This window comes from Salmo trutta, chromosome 22, assembly GCF_901001165.1.
Source record: "Salmo trutta chromosome 22, fSalTru1.1, whole genome shotgun sequence".
Taxonomy (NCBI): domain Eukaryota; kingdom Metazoa; phylum Chordata; class Actinopteri; order Salmoniformes; family Salmonidae; genus Salmo; species Salmo trutta.
In genome coordinates, this window is record NC_042978.1 from 6,790,070 (window position 1) to 6,814,208 (window position 24,139).

General features: G+C 46.0%; 1 protein-coding gene across 25 annotated transcripts in view; it reads right to left on the reverse strand.

Moving 5' to 3' along the window:
• LOC115157974 (receptor-type tyrosine-protein phosphatase S) overlaps positions 1 to 24,139 on the reverse strand; it is a 280,182-nt gene that overhangs the window by 151,331 nt on the left and 104,712 nt on the right. The gene's annotated exons all lie outside the window — the stretch shown is intronic.

Consider the following 24,139-nt stretch of genomic DNA (forward strand, 5'->3'; position numbering starts at 1 on the left):
TCAGGATCCATGACATGAATGGAGAGGAGGCTGAATACCTGGTGTGTGTGTGTGTGTGTGTGTGTGTGTGTGTGTGTGTGTGTGTGTGTGTGTGTGTGTGTGTACACTGAGATGCTGTGCTTGGTAGACAGAATGGGGCTTGGTAACAACTGCCATTTTGGAGCTGCATTGCAGGTCACTGGAAGGTTCTAAAAGTTCCAGACTAGTTCTGAGGAGTTCTAAAATGTTTGGAGACATCAAAATAACCACTACCACTGGGATGACCACCTCTTCCAATTACCCATTAGTGTAGTCATTCATGTGGTCAATCCACAACTGCTGTGTGACCACAAAACATTCCCTGTGCATCAGATGCCATTAAAAATCCTCAGTGTTCCACTTCCAATGGGACAACCCTGATGTCTCTTTTCTCTCAGCCACGTGAACGTAGCTTGAGGGAGGATTGTTTTGCAACACACACCTCCAGTCAGACAGGCCGCAGCTATACTTGCAGAGTAACCCGGCACCCCAGACGCCACACCACACCGCCTGCCAAGTCTTCACCCGCCTAGCCGCAGGGCCCATCCCTCCACACACACACATGGAGATACCAACGCACAGACAGGCACACGAGCAAACACACATACACACACACACTTCGAGACTCATACACACACACGTACACACAACGTAAGCACACACACACACTCCGGGGAGGAGTCGAGTCGGCAGAGCTCCTTAACTCCAACAATGGGCCTTTTGTGGCTCTCCGCGCCAAAGACTGGGGGCCGTCAGAACCTGAGCTCATCGCTCAACACACACACACACAGACACTCTCAGTACACGCTTCTAGCACTCTTCCTCCCGCTTGTCTTTCTTATTTGTGTTGACGAACAGTCTTGTGTTGTTGTTTTTTTTCTTCAGGGCAGGTGATGTCAGTTAGAGAAAGGGATAGGGAGAGGTAATGAGAGGGGGTATGGAAGTGTGGAGGGGGATGGTTTGCTATGTCAGGCTTATTGTTCTAGATGTAAACAGTGGGGGGGGGGGGTGGAAGAATTGCACCGTGTTTCTGGATCTCTCCAGCAGGAGGCTAAGCCTCGCCTGTCTGAAGCCCATAGGAAGTAGACATTGTGTGGGGTAGTGATTTATTGCGCTCCCCCTGAGCTGGCTCTCTGCCTCCAGGCTCAGGTTACAATGCAAAATGGCCTATTGTTGTGGAGAAGTACCGTCACCTGAGCAACCTGATCACATACACAGGCTCACACGAGAACAAACGTGCACACACACACACACACAAAACAGACACATACACACACACTTCAAATGAAAGACGGACAATATAACGATAATATCTCAAAAACTCTACCCAGACAATACCTAGAAATCAAGACTCCACAATTCCACAATGACTAGCTATGTGTGTAGACTTGCAGCTGTCCATAGAGACACGAGAATCACACTCACACACTCATGGTCGGGTGGTTGAAGCACAGCAGCGCAGCACTTCTCTGGCTACTAGCACCTCGCCGGGAGAAGAGGAGAGGAGGGGCTCTGCTAAGAGTAGCCACGGCTTCCCCCACGGACATGGAGGAGAGATGAACAGTGCTTCACAGTCAAGTGATGCTCACACCCATCGATTGGTAAAACCTTGCCGCAAACTGCTTCATCGAGCGCAGGTGGAGTGGAAACTGTTAATCGCTAGCTAGCGGCTAACGCTCACATTTCACTTTGTTTCAGATTTGTCCTTGAGTAGCTCCAGGAAGGTTTTTCTTGTATTAGGACGGTATTGGCAACTCGTTTCACAAAATATGCTTGTATTATGTTTTATTGGGATAGGAGCGCAAATTGCTAGCTCATTGACATATTTGGGCTACCAGTCTGACTCACACTTGTGCCTGTAACAACATGAGCGCTAACCGCTAACACTAACATTGCGCTGACTTCAACTGTCCAATACGTATATGTTTTCACTGGCTACACAATAGCCTAACTCTGACTTAGAAAGAGTCCAAATGGCCAGGCGTCTGAGAACCGTTAACATGCTAAATGCAAGATATCCAGGGTCCTGCCTGAGATGCTTTATCTTGGCCAGGTCGCAGTCGTAAATGTGAACATGTTCTCAACTGGCCTACCTGGTTAAATAAAGGTGAAATAAAATAAAATATTATCGAGCTTTGTAAGCGTTGTAACCATCTCCAGAAGGCTCTTGTCCCTGTTTTTCACGCTGACGGACTAGAATCTATCACATACAGTAATAATAAAATCCAGAAACAAACACACACACTCAACAGCTGACCAATACAGACAGCTACTCCCCACATATTTCAGATATGTGTCTTTCTCCACTGGACCAAGTTTCACTCTCCCTGTCTCTCAACGCCTCCCATTCCCTCACACTACCTTGGAGAGCCAAGAGGGTCGCTGTGTTTCTGGGGTTTCTGCAGCAGTCAGTAGCAATCAGGGATGCTCTCTTTGACACGCAAAGCCTCCTAATCCAGCACTTCACCATGCATTATTGATGCTAACATGTTGGACTCGGTCTGGAGACGGACAACCACCCTTCTTAGACTGGGACAGCGCGGGCAAAGATAAGGGTAGCAGGGAGAGAGAGAGAGAGAGAGAGAGAGAGAGAGAGAGAGAGAGAGAGAGAGAGAGAGAAAGAACTGGGTAACAAAGAGTGTAGTTGTGTGTATGTTGTTCACTTGAGCAGAAGATGGACCTGCCATGATGGGGACTCTGAGAGGCTCTGAGATGGGTCTACATCAGCAACTCACTCTGTGGAGGCCAAGATAATACGAGTGTGTGTGTGTGTGTGTGTTTGGTTGAGTGGTGGTGGCGTCTTGGGTGAGTTTACTGTATGGTCAGGATGGGGGGTAGTAGGAGACGCGGAGCAGTGTGTGGGGCTCTGAGAAAAATACTTGATTGTGTGTTCAGACCTTTGAATGGGACAGAAAAGAAGAACTCAAGAGTCGAGACTAGAATACCATATGAATGCCACTCTATCAAGGCAAACGCAAGCATCCTGGATAAGACAGCAACAGCTAATTCCCATTGTCAGCCAGAGAAAGGGGCTATATAACCATTAAGTGAAGTGATGCAAATAAATGCAATGAGGCACGGAGGAAGACCTTGTTGATTGGACCGAATGGGGGGTAATGTGACAGGGCCACTTAACGACACAGTATCAAGAGCTATATAGGCTCATCTAATGAATAGCACAAACTGATGTCTGATTTTGTCTGATTAAAAGACAAAGGATATCTATTTAATGATTTTTAAAAAACTGTTCCTAGGCTCTTCGCAATAGTCTGGAGATAAAATAACCAATTGAAACTGGATTGATGCTTTTTAAACTTCTCTGACTATACGGATAATTCTCAGCAAGTGTAACACTCCACTCTTTTTGTACAGCCTTCCCTAAAGTCTAGTTTGCGCTCATCCCTATTTATGTTAACAATGAAAAGGTGTTGTAAAGAGTGCATACGACCTCTCACTCTAAATGTCACCTTTCATTTTACCATTATTTAACCAGGTAAGTTGACTGAGAACACGTTCTCATTTACAGCAACAACCTGGGGAATAGTTTCAGGGGAGAGGAGGGGGATGAATGAGCCAATTGTAAACTGGGGATGATTAGGTGACCATGATGGTATGAAGGACAGCTTGGGAATTTAGCCAGGACACCAGGGTTAACACCCCTACGATAAGTACAATGGGATCTTTAATGACCTCAGAGAGTCAGGACACCCGTTCAACATCCCATGCGAAAGACGGCACCCTACACAGGGCAGTGTCACTGCCCTGGGGAATTGGGATATTTTTTTTTAGACCAGAGGAAAGAGTGCCTCCTACTGGCTCTCCAACACCACTTCCAGCAGCATCTGGTCTCCCATCCAGGGACTGACCAGGACCAACCCTGCTTAGCTTCAGAAGCAAGCCAGCAGTGGGATGCAGGGTGGTATGCTAAGTGTGTGAGCTTTACACGCCACTGCTATTTCGCTAGCATTTAACTCAGGAGTCTTTATTTGATTCATGCAGACCATAGCCTCGATCATCTTTAGCTGTAGTAAAGCTAGAGGCTGCCGCAGACAACTATCTGTTTTGAAGACTAGAAATGCTACACTTCCCACTGGGGAACAGACGTCGATTCAACGTCCCGTCCACGTTGGTTCAGCGTAATTTCATTGAAATGATGTGGAAACAACGTAGATTCAACCAGTCTGTGCCCAGTGAGTTACTGCTTCCAGGTATCAAAGCTCTCCTCTCTCTCTTGTTCCTCTCTTTTTCTCCTCCTGTCGTAACTCATTTGCTCTCCATCCATCAATTTTGGACTAATTCCTCGTACTGTGCGCTGTGCGGTGTTCATAAACATAGCGTACCTCTTCAAAACAGGCCAGTATTCCCGTTTTGGTCATTGAGCAGATGCTCTTATCCAGAGCGACGTATCGTAATAAGAAGCATAAGGATAGGTGTGTTTCATATGCGCCCGCACACGCACGTGTGTGGCTCAGCTAAAAATCCCATCAGGCTCATCCTCCTTCATCACCCCCGCCTCTGTTTTCCCTTTTCCCCCCTCCCTCCCTCCCTCCCTCCCTCATAAGCATGCATGCTTAAGAAGTGTGCTTTCATTCCAGATGTTAAGTGGGAATAGTATTAATGTACATTGGATGACTGTAAACGCCAGTGCCTATGTGTCTGTCTATCCCCCCTTACTTCCTTCCCTCCCTCCTTCCTCACTGTCTCCTACTCCCCCCCTATCCCTCATCCTTCCATCACAGCTAAACCTGCACATTAAGAAGGCCCTTCTCAGACTATTAACCCTCGATGCTCCACACGCCACCCAGTGTCGCCAATTCCAGTACAGACAGCAAAACAACCACGACGTGGATTGACTGAAATTGACATAATACCTTCACGGAAGGTATTATGTCACCTACAAGCCCACTGTCTTGCTGTGGCTTAGTGCCGACACTACAGCTATAGAGATGTATTGGCTTGTATCCTTGTGCTGTGCTGTAGCGTTAGCCACTGGCGCTAACGTGTGACCCATCTGCCGCACAATAGCCATTGGAACCCTGGGTGGACGAAGGTCCTTCACATATGTAGGGTGCTACAGACTGACTCTAGTGACCTCATTAAAAGATACCATATAACCTTGCCTGACAACAACCCCCTTTCTCGGAGGAGTTTTCCCATGAGCCTTTGCTCTTGTGTCAGGTCTCTCCAAAGAAGTGGCATTCAGACAGCGGGGAGCGCTGGTTGACACCTCAGCGCCATTGCCGAGCCAACCTCCAAGCAGCTCCTGGGGCCTTGGGCTTTCATCGGGAGTTAGGGCTTTTCTGCTTTGATTTTGCCTGTTGCCACAGCCAGACGAAAGAGGTTCACTGTTGCTGAGACTATAAAAACACTTCCGCTCAGAGCGAAGGAGGACACAAAATGGCTGACAGTTGCTCGTAGTTCCAAATGCTTAAACCTGCATTTTGATATGCCAGAAGGTGGATAGAAGTCTAATTTCTGTCATACAGGCTTTGCTTAAATGACTAAAAACAAAGGTATATATGACATAGAGTTGTTATATTCCTGAGTAAAGTGGTAGAACTGCTTTTGCTGCCCTCTTAACTTAACCTCAGTGAGGTTGAGCACTGAGAGTGACAGCGTGGAATTGGGCAGAGCTGACCCCTAAATGTAGGCATTATTACTGCCCACTTTGTCTACGACAGAGGGCACACTATCTGTCTCTCTGACTGACCCTGCTATGACAGGCTGGTTTGGCAGCAGAGAGAGGGAGAGGGGGGGGGGGAGAGGGAAAGAGAGAGAGAGGGTGAGACACCGACGCCAAGAGAAAATCCTTACTTCGCCTGTTCTGCTTTCTCCTCACCAGTCGCCCTACCCTACAAGCATCACAAAGGGCAGAGGTCACCGTCCAGCTCTTACAAGCATCACCTGGGCGGGCAGCGGAACGAGGAAGGACACATAGACGGGTAGCATTTAATTACAACACACTGCAGCGGTCATGGCAGGAGGCAGGGGATACGGAGACACCTTAGTCCTTAACAAAAGGGGTAACGTCAAGCACTGGCAACCTGCCAAGACTGACATCAGAATGACTCTCAAAGTGATAGCCGCCCAGAGAGAAAACGAGACTTAGAGGGCAACGGGACTGTTAGGGATGGAGGTGGAGATGGAGGGAAGGAGATGGAAGGAGAGAAGGAAGACACAACGAGATTATGGTAAGCAGGTGAGACGGAGGGGAAATTGGCCCGAGAGAGAAACTAGAAAGAGTCTCACACAGGGGTTGCGCCCCCCCATCTGTGTGCTCCAAAGCTTCCTGGGGGGCTCACGGGACCTTCCTTGATTTGAGGGGTAAAAAAAATGTCTGTGATTGTATATACTTCTCTATAACGACACAGAAATCCATGATGCTATAGGCTAGAAAGAATCTGTAAAATGCCAGAGAAAGACACTACGCTGATTGGGGATATCTTTGTCTCTATGACATTCAGAAGCTGAGCTACAACATTCTAAAGTCGACATGTCAAAGAAATTGGACTTTGCTTGGGAAGTCGCTATCAATTGATCTATTCACTTTTTGTAAAAGAGGGATATCGGGTCCTTATCCATTATTATTATTATTATTATTATCATCATCATTAAATAGCCTGCCTAAAAGATGTCATGAGTTTTGTTAAGTTAAGGATCCAACCCTTTTTTTCAATTTTCGCCTAAAATGACATACTCAAATCTAACTGCCTGTAGCTCAGGACCTGAAGCAAGGATATGCATATTCTTGATTCCACTTGAAAGGAAACACTTTGAAGTTTGTGGAAATGTGAAATTAATGTAGGAGAATATAACATATTAGATCTGGTAAAAGAAAATACAAACCAAAAAGATGCTTTTTTGTTTCAAATGCAAGACAAAGACCATAATGTAATTATTTCAGCCCAGGCACAATTTAGATTTTGGCCACTAGATGGCAGCAGTGTATGTGCAAAGTTTTAGACTGATCAAATGAACCATTGGATATCTGTTCAAAATGTTGTATCAAGACTGCCCAAATGTGCCTATTTGAATTATTAATACATTGTCATGTTCATAATGGTGCACTCTCCTCATGTTATTCTTTCACTGTAATGCAGTTAGATTAACAGTAATTTAAGTTTCCTGCCCATATCAGACAGATGTCTATGTCCTGGGATCTTTTTGTTTGTTACTTACAACCTCATGCTAATCACATTAGCCTACGTTAGCTAAATCGTCCCCCTGGGGGGACCGATCCCGTAGAGGTTAAACTATGTAGAACTGAAGGAAATGAACTTCAAAACAACTACATTTTTGTAGGTCCCTCAAATTAAACAAAATCAAGCAGATTTCAAATGTGAAAAAAAGGGAAACTGGTGGAAAAATTAGGGAACCCCTGAATTAGAATACTCCAAATAATGGTATTGGGATAGGGGTCGCTTGATATGTATAAATAAATCCTGGTGTGTGTGTGTGTGTCAATACATGTTTATGTATGTGACTGTGTGTGTGTGTTTGTGTGTGTGTGTGTGTGTGTGTGTGTGTGTGTGTGTGTGTGTGTGTGTGTGTGTGTGTGTGTGCGAGCGAGCGTGTGTACGTACAGTATGTGTCGATGTGTGTGTGGGTGTGTATGTGCATACATGTTTATATATGTGATCGTGTGTGTGTATGTTTGTGTGTGAGATTTATCCTATCACAGGGACACAAATACTGTGGCAGTTACTATAACTGACAGTTACAGCGGCATCCCTGCTTTCCTGGTTCATTAGTATTCCGGCCCAGCTTTGGCCCTCTTTATTCACCGCTAGGTGTAACCGGGTCCTGGGATGGCAGTGTGTCAGCCGGGCCCGACCCGAGTGGGGACGTATCGAGCTATGTGTCTGGTCCAGGTGTCAAGGCCACCCATCCATTTACAGGCAGAACCGAGGAAAAAAACGTAGCGAATTGCAAGGTCTATCAGTGAATACAGATGCATGTGTCATTACTATTACAGTCATCGTGGGTTCAAATACTATTTGACATTTTTCAAGTACTTTTTTTTCTCTCCAGGCTGCCAAGAGTGCCAGATGGGTGGGCATTTGCGGTTATGGGACTATTCTATTGGTCCATTAGTCAGGCAAGCTCAATCAAATACAGACGGAATAAGTTCAAATAGTATTTGAGTCCAGGTGTGTCTTTGTACACCACTGATTCAACTAAAGGATTTAATTATATTTTACTGAATGGGGCCAGGGTTCTATGAGAGAGTGTAATGTGAGTGTAATGTTTACTGTTCATTTTTGTATTTTATCTACTTCACTTGCTTTGGCATTGTTAACATATGTTTCCCATGCCAATAAAGCCCCTTGAATTGAATTGAATTGAATTGAGAGAGAGAGAGAAAGAGAGAACTATTTAAATACTAGTTAATCAAGGACATCCATCTCTTCGAAGTTCAAAATTAATTGAAAGAAATAAACATGCTAATTTGTCAGCAATTTGGGTCAAATCATCAGCGATTTGCTTGAGCACCACTTAGTAACCTAGCTAGGGGAAGATTATCAAGGAGGTCCTTTACACAGCAGAAACTCATATCAGAGTAACACAGTAAATATGTGTTAGGATAAAAATACAATTACATGTATGTCTTATGAGGTAAGGCCAACGTCAATTTCCTATCTGTGTGTGGACAATAAAGTGTTCCTTCTCTATACTGTAATACTTTATTCTATTCTATTATACTCTACAGCATCAATATTTTAGCATTGTACAAAAGCCGCTTGCCCATATCCATTCAATGCCTGTGCATGCTAGCGGCAGAGAGATTTGAAACTGAGAGACTCAACACATGCAATTACTTCCTTTAAAGATATTCTCTGGTACGTTTGAATACTTTTTAGAGGGCTGTTCTGAAAGTAGCGCCCACCAGCCAAAAGTGGTTCCCGAAAATGGTGTACTACGTCACAAATGTGCAGATATGTGCACCACGTCATTGCTCTCTCTCACGCTCTACTGTGTGTGCGTCTTGCTAGCTGTCACTCAAATGGCGAGTGGCTGAAGTTCATTGGTTTAAACTCTAATTGCTAAGGGGCTGGCCCAAGTTGGGGTAAATGTAGGGAAAATGGTGCCACACATCTTCCAGAAAACATTTGCTTTCAAACTAGGGATTTCGTGGATAATTCTGGTAAAACAGTAATTCTCGTCATAAGATTATGCATGTATGAACAACACATTGACACATCTAGCCAAAAAGTGTAAGGTTTAAAAAAACACTTACTATTCGCCAAAGTACCGGAGCATGTCTTTAACACTCATGAGGAAGACTTGGACCAACGTCAACGGGAGCGTGACAAATTCTTCAGTACTAGTTAGGCTATTCCCAGCAAGTAATTGTTTGTTGATACTCTCGGTTTCAAATCTCTCTTGCATTGCACGCAATGGCTTGATATGGCCTGATAATAGCATGATAGGGAGACAGTGTGATAATAGGCATTGGCTATTAACAGCAGCAACTGTTATGGCAATGAATAGTGCTTAGAGTTGTATACAGACAGACAACACAGACTACATCCCAAATGGAATGGTACCATGTTCCCTATATAGTGCACTACTTTCGACCAGGGCCCATAGGGCCCGTAGGGCTCTGGTTAAAAGTAGTGCACTATATAAGGAACGGGGTGCCATTTGGGACTCAGCCACAGCCTAATTTGAGGTGTCAGCTGAAGGGTAGTTAGAGGGGGGTAGTCCTCGTGTCTCCTGCCTCCAGCGAGGCTCTATAAAAGAGCAGAGACAGATGGTCAGGTTAGGCTGGTGGCTGCCTGTCACCTTCTTCTCCTTTATTTCCTCCCACCATTCACGGAAAACAACTGATCTGGGCCTCCCTCGTCCGCAGCTGCAGTCAAACCAAGGGGAACCTTGACTTGTAGCATTTAGCTGACTATATATCCCTGGATATCTTCTCTTTCTAAATTGTTGATGAAATCTAAAATGGCTTCTGGAAATTTCTGGAAAGTTCGGATTCTGAACTAGCATTGGTAGAGCGAGTGAGAGAGAGTCGCATGACCCGAGTGTAACTTGGCTTGTGGCGATGCCAGGGAGGGCGGGGGGAAGGGAGGTTCAGGGGTTCAGGGGTTGGGCGGCCATGGCATGGCCTGGGTTAATGAATTCCGACATAACAAGGGAGGGAGAGATGTGGGGAAACACAGGCTATGTTGTCCAGTGTTCCTCCTCCTCTGTCGTAAAGGGCGGTGGTGCCGAGGCTGGCTGGAGAGGCAGACACAAGGTTATTGTTGGAGCCCAGGGCCACGTGGGTAAGGAGCCATGAAGACCGCCAGTGTTCCCCACAATGTCGCCCAGGGTCGAAAACCAAACACTGTCACAAATACGCGCACACACACACAGGCACATATGCACGTGGACACATACACACACACAGTAGTGAAGTCATAAAACCATGCAGGCATGAACATGTCCACACACACACCCACGTGCATACCTGCACATGCACACCAATTAGTGTAGACACACACACACACACACACACAACACCCCTCGTTGTAACTCTCAAAGTCACAGTTCATTCTCTTCTCCCCTGAGACCCCCCTCCACCTTCCCTAACCTCCCCTCAGCCTCAAACCTCCCTGGTTTCTCTGTTGCCAACTGAGAGGTTTCAGAGAGGGGTCAGAGTTGAGGGGTCAAGCAGCTGGTAAAGCTCTTAAATGGTTATTTTTTTATACTACACAGCATTCCTTCACAGCATGGGCCAACACATTCCATTCCTGCCTCGTTTAGGCCCAAAGGACCGGGCTTGGAAAGGAAATATCACAAGGATGTTTGGATTTTTTTTGGGGGGGGGGTAGGAAAATATCGGAAGACACTGGTGAGGTGCGGTATAGAAAAAGGATTTCGGAACCCCATGCCTTGCTCATAAACAAGCTCTCTGGCGTTACCACTTTGCACTTTGCCAATACTGCGATAGCCAGCCTTTCTGCTGGGAAAGTGAGATTGTTTCTGCGCCATGGTGAGAGCTGTAATGCACCAGACAATAGCTAGAGAGGGACAGAAAAAGAGAGAGGGAGAGAATGTGGAAAACTGATTGGATTTTTTTAAAGATATGGGAATTTTTGTCTTTTTTTTCACCCGACTTTTAACCTAAATCCAATGATATGGTGAAATGTGTTGTTGATTTCATGTTCATTTCACATTAGTTGACAACTCAACTAAATGTAAATCAGTTGTAAATCAAATGTAAACCAAATATAAATCAACAGTGCCTAGTGGGGAGAGAGACAGAGCAATTGAGGAGACTTCGAAAATCCCTTTATCTTAACACTCATTCATTTGAACTAAAGACAGGTGTACGCTACATGATTTTGGCCCCAATTTAGCTGTCCAATACAAGTTTTTAGATCGGAGAAGCAATCTGAGGGCTACCGATTTCGTCTTTGAGCAAACGTCCTGATGTTTGATTTTAGCGGCACAAGATCTGCAATGCTCATGTAGTGTGAGATGTGCAACAACAGGTTTTGGGAACGGAGGTCAGCAATAACCAATGAGAGCTCGCCAAAGAAGAAGCCAGTGAGATGACAACGTTGTTTTGCATCAACACAGAATGTATAGACTCTCGAGCAGGACCGATGACTACTACTAATATGCGTTTGAACTCACCTTTAACCAAAGCCAAAGTGTCAAATCGTTACAGCTCTGAAGTTCACAAGCAATGTTATTCAATTCAAAATGTTGGCTAGATATTTCAACGTGAACGTCTGACAGAAAACATTTGAGGTTGCTTTGAGCCACAGCTCGTTGTAGTTACTTTAAATGGAATCACATCATTGTTTTCGCGAGACAGCGTGGTATCAAGAATCCTCACGACCAGGTGAAGAATCTTCTAGTGTGTCCCAGACAAGGTCTACATTCTTTAGTGTACGCACCACTACGCTGGCAAGACAAAAAAAAACGACAGAAAATACAGTCTTTTAATGTGAGAGGATCAGCGATGTTAGAATTTTGAAAGCCATGTAGGTGCACCCGGCTTAAAGCACATTACAAAGAATACACGCAGATAGAGAGATGGAAAATGAGGGACATAAAAGAGAGAGCTCCCTTCCTCATCACTAGGGCAACCTGTGCGCACACACTCACACACAGACACACACATACTCTATCCCTCTCACACACAACCATCGCCATAAAACTCCCCAGGCCCAAACGTGCCCTTGGGGGCGTAGTCGTGAAAAAAATTAGGTGTGTTCCTGCAGGTGTCCAGGTAAGAGAGACAGGGCAGTGCTGAAGGAGCGTTACTCTAATCCCTCTCTATCAGCCATGCTCAATTGACCCTGCCTCACTCATATTCCTGGAATGACCCACAGAACTCACACAGAGAGAGAGACAGAGAGTGGGGAGAGGGAGCGAGTGTACTGTTCGCCTGCCATCTCAGAAAAAAAGCGGAAAAGAGAGAGAAATAGAGAGAAAGAAAGAGGGGTGAGCAAAAGAGAGAACGAGCGAGATAAAGACAGAGATTGGAAGAGAGAAAAAGAGAAAGATATAGCCCACATTTGTCCTTTGTCCTCTACCACTCAGTGTAACCACATCCAGGTCAATCAGATGGATCGATGCCACACACAAACACACACACACACAGTCTTGCTGGGAGGCACAAGCTAGACTTATTACAGACGGATCCATTTTTCATTACTGTTACCATTGTCCCAGCCGACCAAGGTCTGAATGCCAGTTGCTATCGGCTACAATTAATAATGGAGGGAAAAGTGCCTCATCACGACCATGATTTAGGAATGCATCTACATCTGCAATATCACAACAGGATTCTTTTAAGTGAGCATAATGAAGAACTAGCTCAAGAGCTAATATTTCAAGGCGTTCACTTTATGGGTAGACTATAGTAATAAAGAAAGCAGAAAGCATCTCGTCTCATCTGGTAAAGTCTGTTCCACTAAAGTGAATTGTGCCAGCTCTGCCACAGCCTCAGTCTTGCCTCTGCCTAGTTAGTACCCAGCCAGTTCGAACCAAAACGAGTGGACTGCCTTCAATGAAAATCTTTCGGGATATAAATCCCTTCAATTAAAAAGCACTCAGTGGGGTGTCTTGCCTGTTGCTTGTTGTTAGGTAGGACCACCTGGAGTACAGGAGGTAGAAGGATTGACTCAAGGTATTCACCGGACTGAAAAACAAAATGGGGGCTCCAGTGTTGGAAAGGGGGTTTAACGAATTCAGACGTTCTTTTCTTTCTTTTTTTTCAGCGCGAGGGAGACAGCCGGTTGGCTTGCTTTCAAAGGGGCATAAATGGAGGGTAGGTTGCGCTCGAGGTGAATGCTTGTTTTCAGTGCTACCCATTGTCAGTTTTACTGAAGGAAAAAAACTGAAAACGCTTTCCAAACCTCCGGGGTCTGAAATACCAGGTCAGAATCCAAGTTCTAATCACACTTGGCCTGCACTGCACTACAGTCACGATTCTCTTCTAGTGTTTATGGGAGTGTGTTTGTGTGTGTGTGTGTGTGTGTGTGTGTGTGTGTGCATGTGTGTGTGTGTGAGAGAGAGAGAGAGAGAAAGAGAGAGAGAGAGAGAGAGAGAGAGAGAGAGAGAGCGAGAGAGACATAGGAGGGGGAGAAGGGCATCATTAAACTATCTTGGAAGTAGGACAAAAAGCAAACTCAGTATTTGACTATGAATTGTGTTGATTGATAGCCTTGTCCTATGGCAGGGTTCCACAACTGGTGGCTCATGGGCAGTTTTATTTGCACCCCCAAGTTTAATGACTTTTTAAAATTTTCATTGTTGGATATAAAAGACTGTAAAACACCAGGAAATCAGCTCCAAGCGATTTTAATTTTGGAAATCTGTTCCCATGTATTCCCATTCATGACAGAGAGACACGTGATTGTATACAAATGTAAGGTTTGAAATGATTGCTTCAGTCAAATATTATAATTGTTTGGCCTTCGTGTGGTCAATTTGCAGTCTACAAATTATTTGTAATTATGTTCCGGCCCCCCGACCATCCGCTCTAGACAAAAATCGAACCTCAGCTGAATCTAGTTGATGATCCCTGTCCTATGGTGTCATATCTTTCCCGTCCTCTTTGTTTGAGGAAGTAAAATGTGCATGTGTGTGTGGTTAAATGAGTGTGGCCTGCCCCTCCAGTGTGCCTCAAGCTGTTCAGCTGTCGTCAAGCGAGCTCAGCAAGATGCAGGCAGCTCCATATGGCACGCAAAGCCCTTCCATCTCTAGAGACACACACAGTCTGTGTATGAGTATTTATGTGTTATTCTGTGTGTTTGTTACGTTGTGTGCATTCACACTGGAGGTAGTCTGAAAAGACAGCCATGACCTGGGGCCCTGTATATCTGAGGCCTGGTTGGGCTAAAGGCGTCTGCAAACTAGATTCGGTTTGCTCCTAACAGAACTCTGCCAGGTGAAGGGAACGTCTGTGCCTCGTAAACTCCCTTAAAAGACCTTCTCTTGAAAAACAAGGAAAAAGTGGCAATAGTACTGTTTGTTCCTCTTGAGACGATGTAGCCAGTATACACCTCTTCAAAATAGTCTGAATTAATCTAAGATTACTCAAGAAATCTGTAACTCATTTAGAATTTTTTTTTTTTACCTTACACATGCAATTTTACATCTAACTAAGATGTTTGGTGTTGTATTTCTCAAATGAAAAAAATTTGCATGAAAACAAGTCTTCTCTCATTAAATGACAACAAACACTTAATTGAAGAATCCCTACTGTTGACCCATCACCGACGAAGGCTACCAAACTTCAACTTGCCTCAACAACAAAAATAACTGTGTGCACAAACAGCCGAAAAAACCCTTGTCAAAGACAAAAACGAACAAAAACGTCACAAAATGGCGTCATAATACATGCACAAACTGTTTCTGACGGGAAGCACGTGGACACATTAAAGATGCACTATGCATAAATCGCTCTGCCATTTTTTTGGGTCCTTAAATTCGAATAGTTCACCTAATTTCAGTTTATGTGACAAAACAAGCATAGTGTAGAGAATCAATGTACCATCTAAACCGCTGTAAAATGTACTTTCGATAACCAAAAATATTGTCTTTTCAGCTGTTTGAAGTTGGTGTAAAAAAACAAAAGTAAAAGATGCAAAAACTAAACTTAATAACGGGAAGCATAAAAATTGCGCACATAGAACAGATCTACCGCTTCTTAAACGTCCTTTCAATGAGAATGACAGACCTATAACTCGCATTTCTATGTGAATTTGGTCAGGTTGCCCAAAAAAGTTACATATTGCAGCTTTAAGGGGTGTTTCCTTACCCCGTGTCAGCTTGTGTCTGCCTGTGTCCACTGCGGTGACAGAAGGGGAGATGAGAATGAAAGAGGCCGTTGCCAAAAGCAAAGGCACCCCTGCCAAAACGGGCTCTCTGGAATTTTACAGGCTTGCCTATTTCTAGAGCAGAGGGCCGAGCCACCGAGTATACAGCCTGCCAGCCTGCCAGCCAGAGAGAGCTATTTGGGTATATGTGTGAGAGATATGGCTGTGGATGATTATCATGTATTATTCTCAATGAGGACTAAGGCTACATCTGCAATGGCACTCTATTCAGTATGTAGTGTACTCCTTTTGACAAGGATCCATAAGGCTCTGATTAAAAGTAGAGCACTATATAGGGAATAGGGTACATTTCATACACACTCTGGGTATTGCTGTCCTGTTGTCTTTGAATCCTCCATATTGTTGAGGATGCAGACATATTCCTTGTCCAGTACACTCCAACCTCATTTCGACTCTCCTCACAATTTTATATTGTTTTCACTATATTGCTGTCTGTTAAAGGGATAATTGGGGATTTTATCAATGAGGCCTTCTCCATAGTAAGATGAACTTGTGGATACCATATTTATGTCTCGGCATCCAGTATGAAGGAAGTTGGAGCTAGTTTAGTGAGCAAATGCTAACTAGCGTTAGCACAATGACTAGCAGTCTACAGGAACAGTTAGCGTGCTAGCTGTTCCCATAGACTTCCAGTCATTGTGCTGAAACTAGTCAGTAATTGTCACAACTTCTACCGAAGTCGATGCCCCTCCTTGTTCGAGTGGTGCTCGGCGGTCGACGTCACCGGTCTTCTAGCTATCACTGATCCATTTTTTCATTATCCATTGGTTTTGTCTTGTTTCTTTTCACACCTGGTTCCAATCCCATTCATTACCTGTTGTGTATTTAACCCTCTGTTTCCCCTCATGTCCTTGTCCGAGACTGTTTTGTGTTATTGTGTTCGTTATTTCATGTGTGCGACTGGTATGTGTACCCATTTAGATTTTTATGTATTTCTATTGTTGGAGTTTGTTTTAAGTTATTAAACTACCCCGCGTATATGAAGTTTGTTTCTCCTGCGCCTGACTTCCCTGCCACCTACACACACACGACAGTGACAGAATCTCGGACCATAAATATGAAGTCAGCAGGAGAGGATACCCCGGACATAAAGGTGGAGGAGCGCGTCCAGGAGAATGAGGAGAAGCTTCACCATCTATGCGTCGCCCTGGATCGCATTGTCCAGAATATGGACTGCTGGGAGAGACAGGGAGTTTTTCCAGCACCTCCACCAGCCCAACTGGGGTCTACCCTGGGCACCCCCTCTCAACCTGATCCTGGTGGCATCCATCTATCCATGCCTCAGGGGTATGACGGAAGTGCTGCCACCTGCCAGGGTTTCCTACTCAGACTAGACCTTTTCCTGGCCACGGTCCACCCAGTTCCATCTGACCGTGAGAAGAGCTCCGCCCTCGTCTTGTGCCTCACCGGGAGAGCCCTGGAGTGGGCCAGCGCTATGTGTGAAGGAGGAGATTCGGCGTTGGACCACTATGAGGAGTTCACCCGCCGTTTTCGGGCAGTCTTTGACCATCCACCCGAGGGCAGAGCGGTGGGTGATCGCCTCTACCATCTGAGGCAGGAGACAAGGAGCGTCCAGGATTTTGCTCTGGAATTCAGGACCCTGGCAGCTGGTGCGGGATAGAATCACAGGGCCCTGATCGACCATTACCACTGCAGTCTGTGTGAGGACGTCCGTCGGGAGCTGGCCTGCAGAGACACCACCCTCACTCTTGACCAGCTGGTGGATCTGTCCATCTGGCTGGAAAACCTGCTGGCTGCTCGCGGACGTCCAGATCAGGGTCTGGTGGTTCCATCCCCCCGCACTCCCTCTACTATACCCAGGAAACTGGGAGAGGGGGTGCACAAGGAGACCGGAGGAGGTTCCCGCTCGCCACCATCTGTGGCCGCAGAGGTCACACTGCTGGTCGGTGTCGGGTAGGTTCCTCTGGGAGTCGAGGTAACAGGCTCTGGTGCCACCCCAGGTGAGGAGGCATCATTCTTATACAGAGCCCTCTGTTGCACTTATGTTTGTCTGCTACTTTTATAGATTTTTCCCCGCATAAGGTGCTAGTAGATTCAGGCGCGACTGGGAATTTCATTGATCAAGCTTTTGCTCATAGTTTAGGGATCCCCATTGTACCAGTGGATGTGCCTTTCCCCGTTCACACCTTAGATAGTCGACCATTAGGGTCAGGATTAATCAGGGAATCCACAGCTCCTTTGAGTATGGTGACGCAGGGGGGTCACAAGGAAAACATTTGTATTTTCCTTATGGACACTCCTGCGTATCCCATGGTGCTGGGTCTGCCCTGGTTAATGTGTCATAACCCCACCTTTTCTTGGCCACAGAGGGCTCTTACGGGGTGGTCGCGAGAGTGCTCAGGTAGGTGTGTAGGGGTTTCCGTTGGTGCTACTACGGTGGAAAGTCCAGACCAGGTCTCTACCGTGCGCATTCCCCCCGACTATGCCGATTTGGCTCTTGCCTTCTGTAAAAAGAAGGCGACTCAATTACCACCCCATCGACGGGGGGATTGTGCGATAAATCTCCTGGTAGACGCTGCACTTCCCAGGAGTCACGTGTATCCCCTGTCGCAAGCGGAGACGGTGGCTATGGAGACATATGTCTCCGAATCCCTGCGTCAGGGGTACATTCGGCCCTCCATCTCACCCGTCTCCTCGAGTTTCTTTTTTGTGAAGAAGAAGGATGGGGGTCTGCAACTGTGCATTGATTATCGAGGTCTCAATAAAATCACAGTGGGGTACAGTTACCCGCTACCTCTGATCGCCCTGGTGATTGAATTAATGCACGGTGCGCGCTTCTTCACTAAACTGGATCTCAGGAGTGCGTGCAACCTGGTGCGTATCCGAGATGGAGACGAGTGGAAGACAGTATTTAGTACCACCTCAGGGCATTATGAGTACCTTGTCATGCTGTACGGGTTAAAGAATGCTCCATCAGTCTTCCAATCTTTTGTAGACAAGATTTTCTGGGACCTGCACGGGCAGGGTGTAGTGGTGTATATCGATGACATTCTGATTTACTCCACTACACGTGCCGAGCATGTGTCCCTGGTGCGCAAAGTGCTTGGTCACCTATTGGAGCATGACCTGTATGTCAAGGCTGAGAAATGCCTGTACTTTCAACAGTCCGTCTCCTTCTTAGGATATCGTCCATCTACGTCAGGAGTGGAGATGGAGAGTGACCGCATTGCAGCCGTGCGTAATTGGCCGACTCCCACCACGGTGAAGGAGGTGCAGCGATTTTTAGGGTTTGCCAATTACTACCAGAGGGTTATCCGGGGTTTTGGTCAGGTAGCTACTCTCATTACCTCACTGCTGAAGGGGGGTCCAGTGCGCTTATGGTGGTCGGCTGGGGCGGACAGGGCTTTTAGGAATCTGAAGGCTCTGTTTACCTCGGTTCCTGTGTTGGCTCATCCGGATCTGTCTTTGCAATTCATAGTGGAGGTGGACGCATCTGAGGCTGGGATAGGAGCTGTGCTCTCTCAGCGTTCAGGTACGCCACCTAAGCTCCGCCCCGTGCCTTCTTCTCTAAGAAGCTCAGCCCGGCGGAGCGAAACTATGATGTGGGGGACCGGGAGCTGTTGGCTATCGTCAAGGCTTTGAAGGCGTGGAGACACTGGCTTGAGGGGGCTAAACACCCTTTTCTCATCTGGACTGACCACCTCAATCTGGAGTACATCAGGGAGGCGAGGAGACTGAATCCTCGCCAGGCAAGGTGGGCCATGTTTTTCACCCGTTTTGTGTTTACCCTCTCTTACAGACCAGGTTCCCAGAACGTTAAGACAGACGCATTGTCCCGGCTGTATGACACAGAGGAGCGGTCCATGGATCCCACTCCCATCATCCCAGCCTCGTTTGGTGGCACCGGTAGTATGGGAGCTGGACGCGGACATCTGTACGTTCCGTCCGCTGTCCGCGACTGATTGATCTACTGGGCTCACACATTACCCTCCTCTGGTCATCCTGGGATTGGTCGGACGAAGCGCTGTCTTAGTGGGAGGTACTGGTGGCCCACCTTAGCTAAGGACGTGAGGGTTTATGTTTCCTCCTGCTCAGTGTGCGCCCAGTGCAAGGCTCCTAGACACCTACCCAGAGGTAAGTTACAACCCTTACCCATTCCACAACGGCCGTGGTCGCACTTGTCGGTGGATTTTATAACCGATCTTCCACCTTCACAAGGTAACACCACGATCCTGGTCGTTGTGGATCGCTTTTCTAAGTCCTGTCGTCTCCTCCCTTTGCCCGGTCTCCCTACGGCCCTACAAACTGCGGAGAGTCTGTTTACCCACGTCTTTCGGCACTATGGGGTGCCTGAGGATATAGTGTCTGATCGTGGCCCCCAGTTCATGTCAAGGGTCTGGAAGGCGTTCATGGAACGTCTGGGGGTCTCGGTCAGCCTTACCTCAGGTTTTCACCCCGAAAGTAACGGGCAGGTGGAGAGAGTGAACCAGGATATGGGTAGGTTTCTGAGGTCTTATTGCCAGGACCGGCCGGGGGAGTGGCCGGCGTTTGTGCCCTGGGCAGAGATGGCTCAGAACTCGCTCCGCCACTCCTCCACTAACCTCTCTCCCTTTCAGTGCGTGTTGGGGTATCAGCCGGCTCTGGCCCCTTGGGATCAGACCGAGGCTCCTGCAGTGGACCACTGGTTCCGGCGCGCGGAGGAGACCTGGGACGCCGCTCACGTCCACCTTCAGCACGCCGTACGACGTCAGAAAGTTGGCATAGACCGTCACCGCAGTGAGGCCCCGGTGCGGGTCTGGCTCTCGACCCGAAACCTGCCCCTCCGCCTGCCCTGCCGGATGCTGAGTCCGCAGTTTGTGGGGCCGTTTAAAGTCCTGAGGAGCTTGAACGAGGTATGTTATAGGTTAAAGCTTCCCCCCAATTACCGCATTAACCCCTCGTTCCATGTCTCTCTCCTCAGGCCGGTGGTGGCTGGCCCGCTCCAGGAGGCCAAGGTGCGGGAGGTTCCTCCGCCCCCTCTGGACATTGACGGGGCCCCGGCGTACTCCGTTAGATCCATCCTGGATTCGAGACGTCGGGCGAGGGGCCTTCAGTACCTCGTGGACTGGGAGGGGTATGGTCCGGAGGAGATATGCTGGGTTCCGGTGGAGGATGTTTTAGATCCTTCCCTGCGGCGAGAGTTCCATCGTCTCCATCCGGATCGCCCTGCACCTCGTCCTCCAGGGCGTCCCCGAGGCCGGTGTCGACGCACTGCTGGAGCAGCGCATCGGGGGGGGGGTACTGTCATGACTTCTACCAAAGTCGATGCCCCTCCTTGTTCGAGTGGTGCTCAGCGGTCGACGTCACCGGTCTTCTAGCTATCACTGATCCATTTTTCATTATCCATTGGTTTTGTCTTGTTTCTTTTCACACCTGGTTCCAATCCCATTCATTACCTGTTGTGTATTTAACCCTCTGTTTCCCCTCATGTCCTTGTCCGAGACTGTTTTGTGTTATTGTGTTCGTGTTGGTTATTTTAGGTGTGCGACGGGTATGTGTACCCATTTAGATTTTTATGTATTTCTATTGTTGGAGTTGGTTTTAAGTTATTAAACTACTCCGCGTATATAAAGTTTGTTTCTCCTGCGCCTGACTTCCCTGCCACCTACACACACGACAGTGACAGTAATTGTGCAAATGATAGAAAGCAACTCCCTTTAAACTGAAAGCACAGGCAAAAATGGTATCCACAAGTTCATCTGAAGATAAAGAGCCTCAATGCCAAAATCTCCAACTATCCCTTTAAGTATTTTTTTATGAGAACAGGCCTTCAACCGGCCTACTTGGTTATAGGCCTATACGGCAGAGAAAATACATCATGTCAAGCTTGAAATGTCATAAAAGGTGAAGGATGACAAATAAACAAGACATAAACAAGCAGGTTACATAGAAAACTGGGTTGGCCTTCACCTAGTGACATAGAGGTTAGCTTCCTGAAGCTAATCTTGTATTTTTCTTCCCTCAGGCTGTGTCTACCACCTCCCAGAAACCCTCTCTACTCCCATGGGGCTGGGAGCTGTGTGTGTGTGTGTGTGTGTGTGTGTGTGTGTGTGTGTGTGTGTGTGTGTGTGTGTGTGTGTGTGTGTGTGTGTGTGTGTGTGTGTGTGTGTGTGTGTGTGTGTGTGTGTGTGTGTAAGAGAGAGAGAGAGAGGGAGAGCGACAGAGCAAGAGAAAGAGAGAGGGACAGAAAGAGAGAGGCAGCAACAAGAAAATTGAGCCCTCCATGCTAACAGCTAGCTTAAATCCATTACTACAGTAGGGGGCTAAAGTGGCTAGCTAGCTATTTTGGTTAATGTAGCTCTTATGTCTAGTGGCATTATTTGACCATGACTTTATAAAAGCAGCACAAATTACAACATTTTCAAGCGCTGTGTAATTAAAACTGTATGCAAGGGTAATGTGTGAGCATGAGTAGAGCAGAAGTGTGTGGGTACGATAACAACGTCCTGGGAGGCTAACCAAAGCGACTGGGTATTTCAGTATGGGTCGTTGCCATCTCTCATGGACGAATGGAAAACACTAACAACAACACCCACCTGACATATAGAAGGATAACAAGTGTATGTGTGTGTTTGCCTGTGCATCGAGGATAAAGAGAGTGGGAAAACCAAAGAGTGATAGAGTGAAATAAGTGCTAGGAGCTAACAAAGCTACCACAAACCTTTATTCATTCGTTGCTGCAGAAGAATTCCTGTATGTGTGTGTATTAGGGCTGTCCCCTACAAAGACAAATCTTGGTCTACCAAGAGTTGTCTGTTCTTTCGACTAATCGCTTGGTTGAAATTTTAAAACGTGTTATTTTTCAGCATCCTGCGTTTAAATCAAATTTACATTTACATTTACATTTTAGTCATTTAGCAGACGCTCTTATCCAGAGCGACTTACAGTAGTTAATGCATACATTTCATACAATTTCATACATTTTTTTCCTGTGCTGGCCCCCCGTGGGAATCGAACCCACAACCCTGGTGTTGCAAACACCATGCTCTACCAACTGAGCTACAAATCAACTAAATGCACTGATTTTGTCTGATGCTTTACGCAAACTGTTTGATGAAATAATTAAGATACACAAACGACTAGAGGGAGTCCAACCGCTATTGATTTCATTGTGGCTCAGACTTTCTGCGATGTGTTCAAAAAAAGACAGTGAGTGACTGTGCCTAGCATCCATTGTCTCTCTCCTCTCTGCTGCAGCTACCACCACAGAACATCAACAGTGTTTATCGCGCTGTCCGTGTTGCTGAAGCTACAACATAATTACTGCCATTTCTGACTGAAAAGTTCTGTTACCAAACTTCCAAATTTGCTAAGGAAAAACATACCCTATTCCCTCAACCCTTGCTCTCTTTATGTGACACATGTATGTATCGCATGCACATGACCAATAGGGTCTGGCCTATAGAATATCATAATCGCACCAATAAATTGGTTATAACGCACTCTGAACACAGTTACACGTGACAGCGAAATGAATGCAGAGGACGTGACAAATTCACAGGGGAATGTTTACTGCTTGCGCATGAGATAAAGGGGAAGTGAGCTGTGTGGAATAAATTTGACTGGTTGTGGAAAATACATGAGATCAAGAAAAATAGGGTAAGGAGAAAGCTCTGCGTGCATATTATGTGTGCCATACAGGTGCAGTTTGATTACAATATCATTTTTCAGACCAATGATAAGTGGGGCGGCAGGTAGCCTAGTGGTTAGAGCGTTGGACTGATAACCGAAAGGTTGCAAAATCGAATCCCTGAGCTGACAAGGTACAAAATCTGTTGTTCTCCCACTATTCCTAGGCCGTCATTAAAAATAAGAATTAGTTCTTAACTGACTTGCCTAGTTAAATAAAGGTAAAATATAAATAAAGTACCAGAGAGTCTGTTGTAATGTTATTGGGGGAAAAAAAACGATTTAAAGCATTCATTCGTGAATACAATTTCTGAAATGGAACAGTTCAGGCTGATTTATTGTTACGCCAATTATTCAATGGTCGCTTTGTTTTATTTTAAAACTAAAATGCTTGATTGCATTTCTTATCATGACTGACTTGTATGCTGTGCGATGACATATAACAAATAAATGATCGATTGATACAGTAGCCTATATAAGTACTGAAATATAGGCCTCAGTAAGTTACGTTATTAAGACTAAACAGGATGCTTTCTTAGGCCTACAGCTCGATGGTGGTTATACAAGACTACTATACTAAGCCTACTAATGATAACGACATTACTTATTATAATGATAACGACATGACTTATTATTATAATTATGATCATTATTATAATAGTAATAATAACAATAAGAAGGAAATCAAGGAAAAGCGAGGGTTATTATTATTATAAATATATTTTTCTGACAATTTGGAACGGTGTAAACAACATATATGCATTATAAATAATGCCAGAGAGGCTGGTCTAACAAAGAAAAGTATAAAGCCTTTATTATAGCATAGCAAATATTAAAAACAGCTGCATTTTTTAAATTGCTGCGTGAGACTTGGTGCTCACGGAATCAGTAGGCTATTAAACAAACACTCAAACAGGCAACAGAAGCGGGATCTGTTTTAATTATGTAGATATATATGGATGATTTATAAAGCCAGGCACATTTAAGTTAGGCTGTTGATTATAGATCTAACTAAGTTGGGGTTTCCTCTCTCCTCACTTTTCTTAGACGATAAGGCACGGGCTGTTTTCACCTCACTCTGCTGCTGCCTTCGCCGCATTGTTCTCAACACCAATATGCTGTTGCTATTAGGCACATAGCAACAT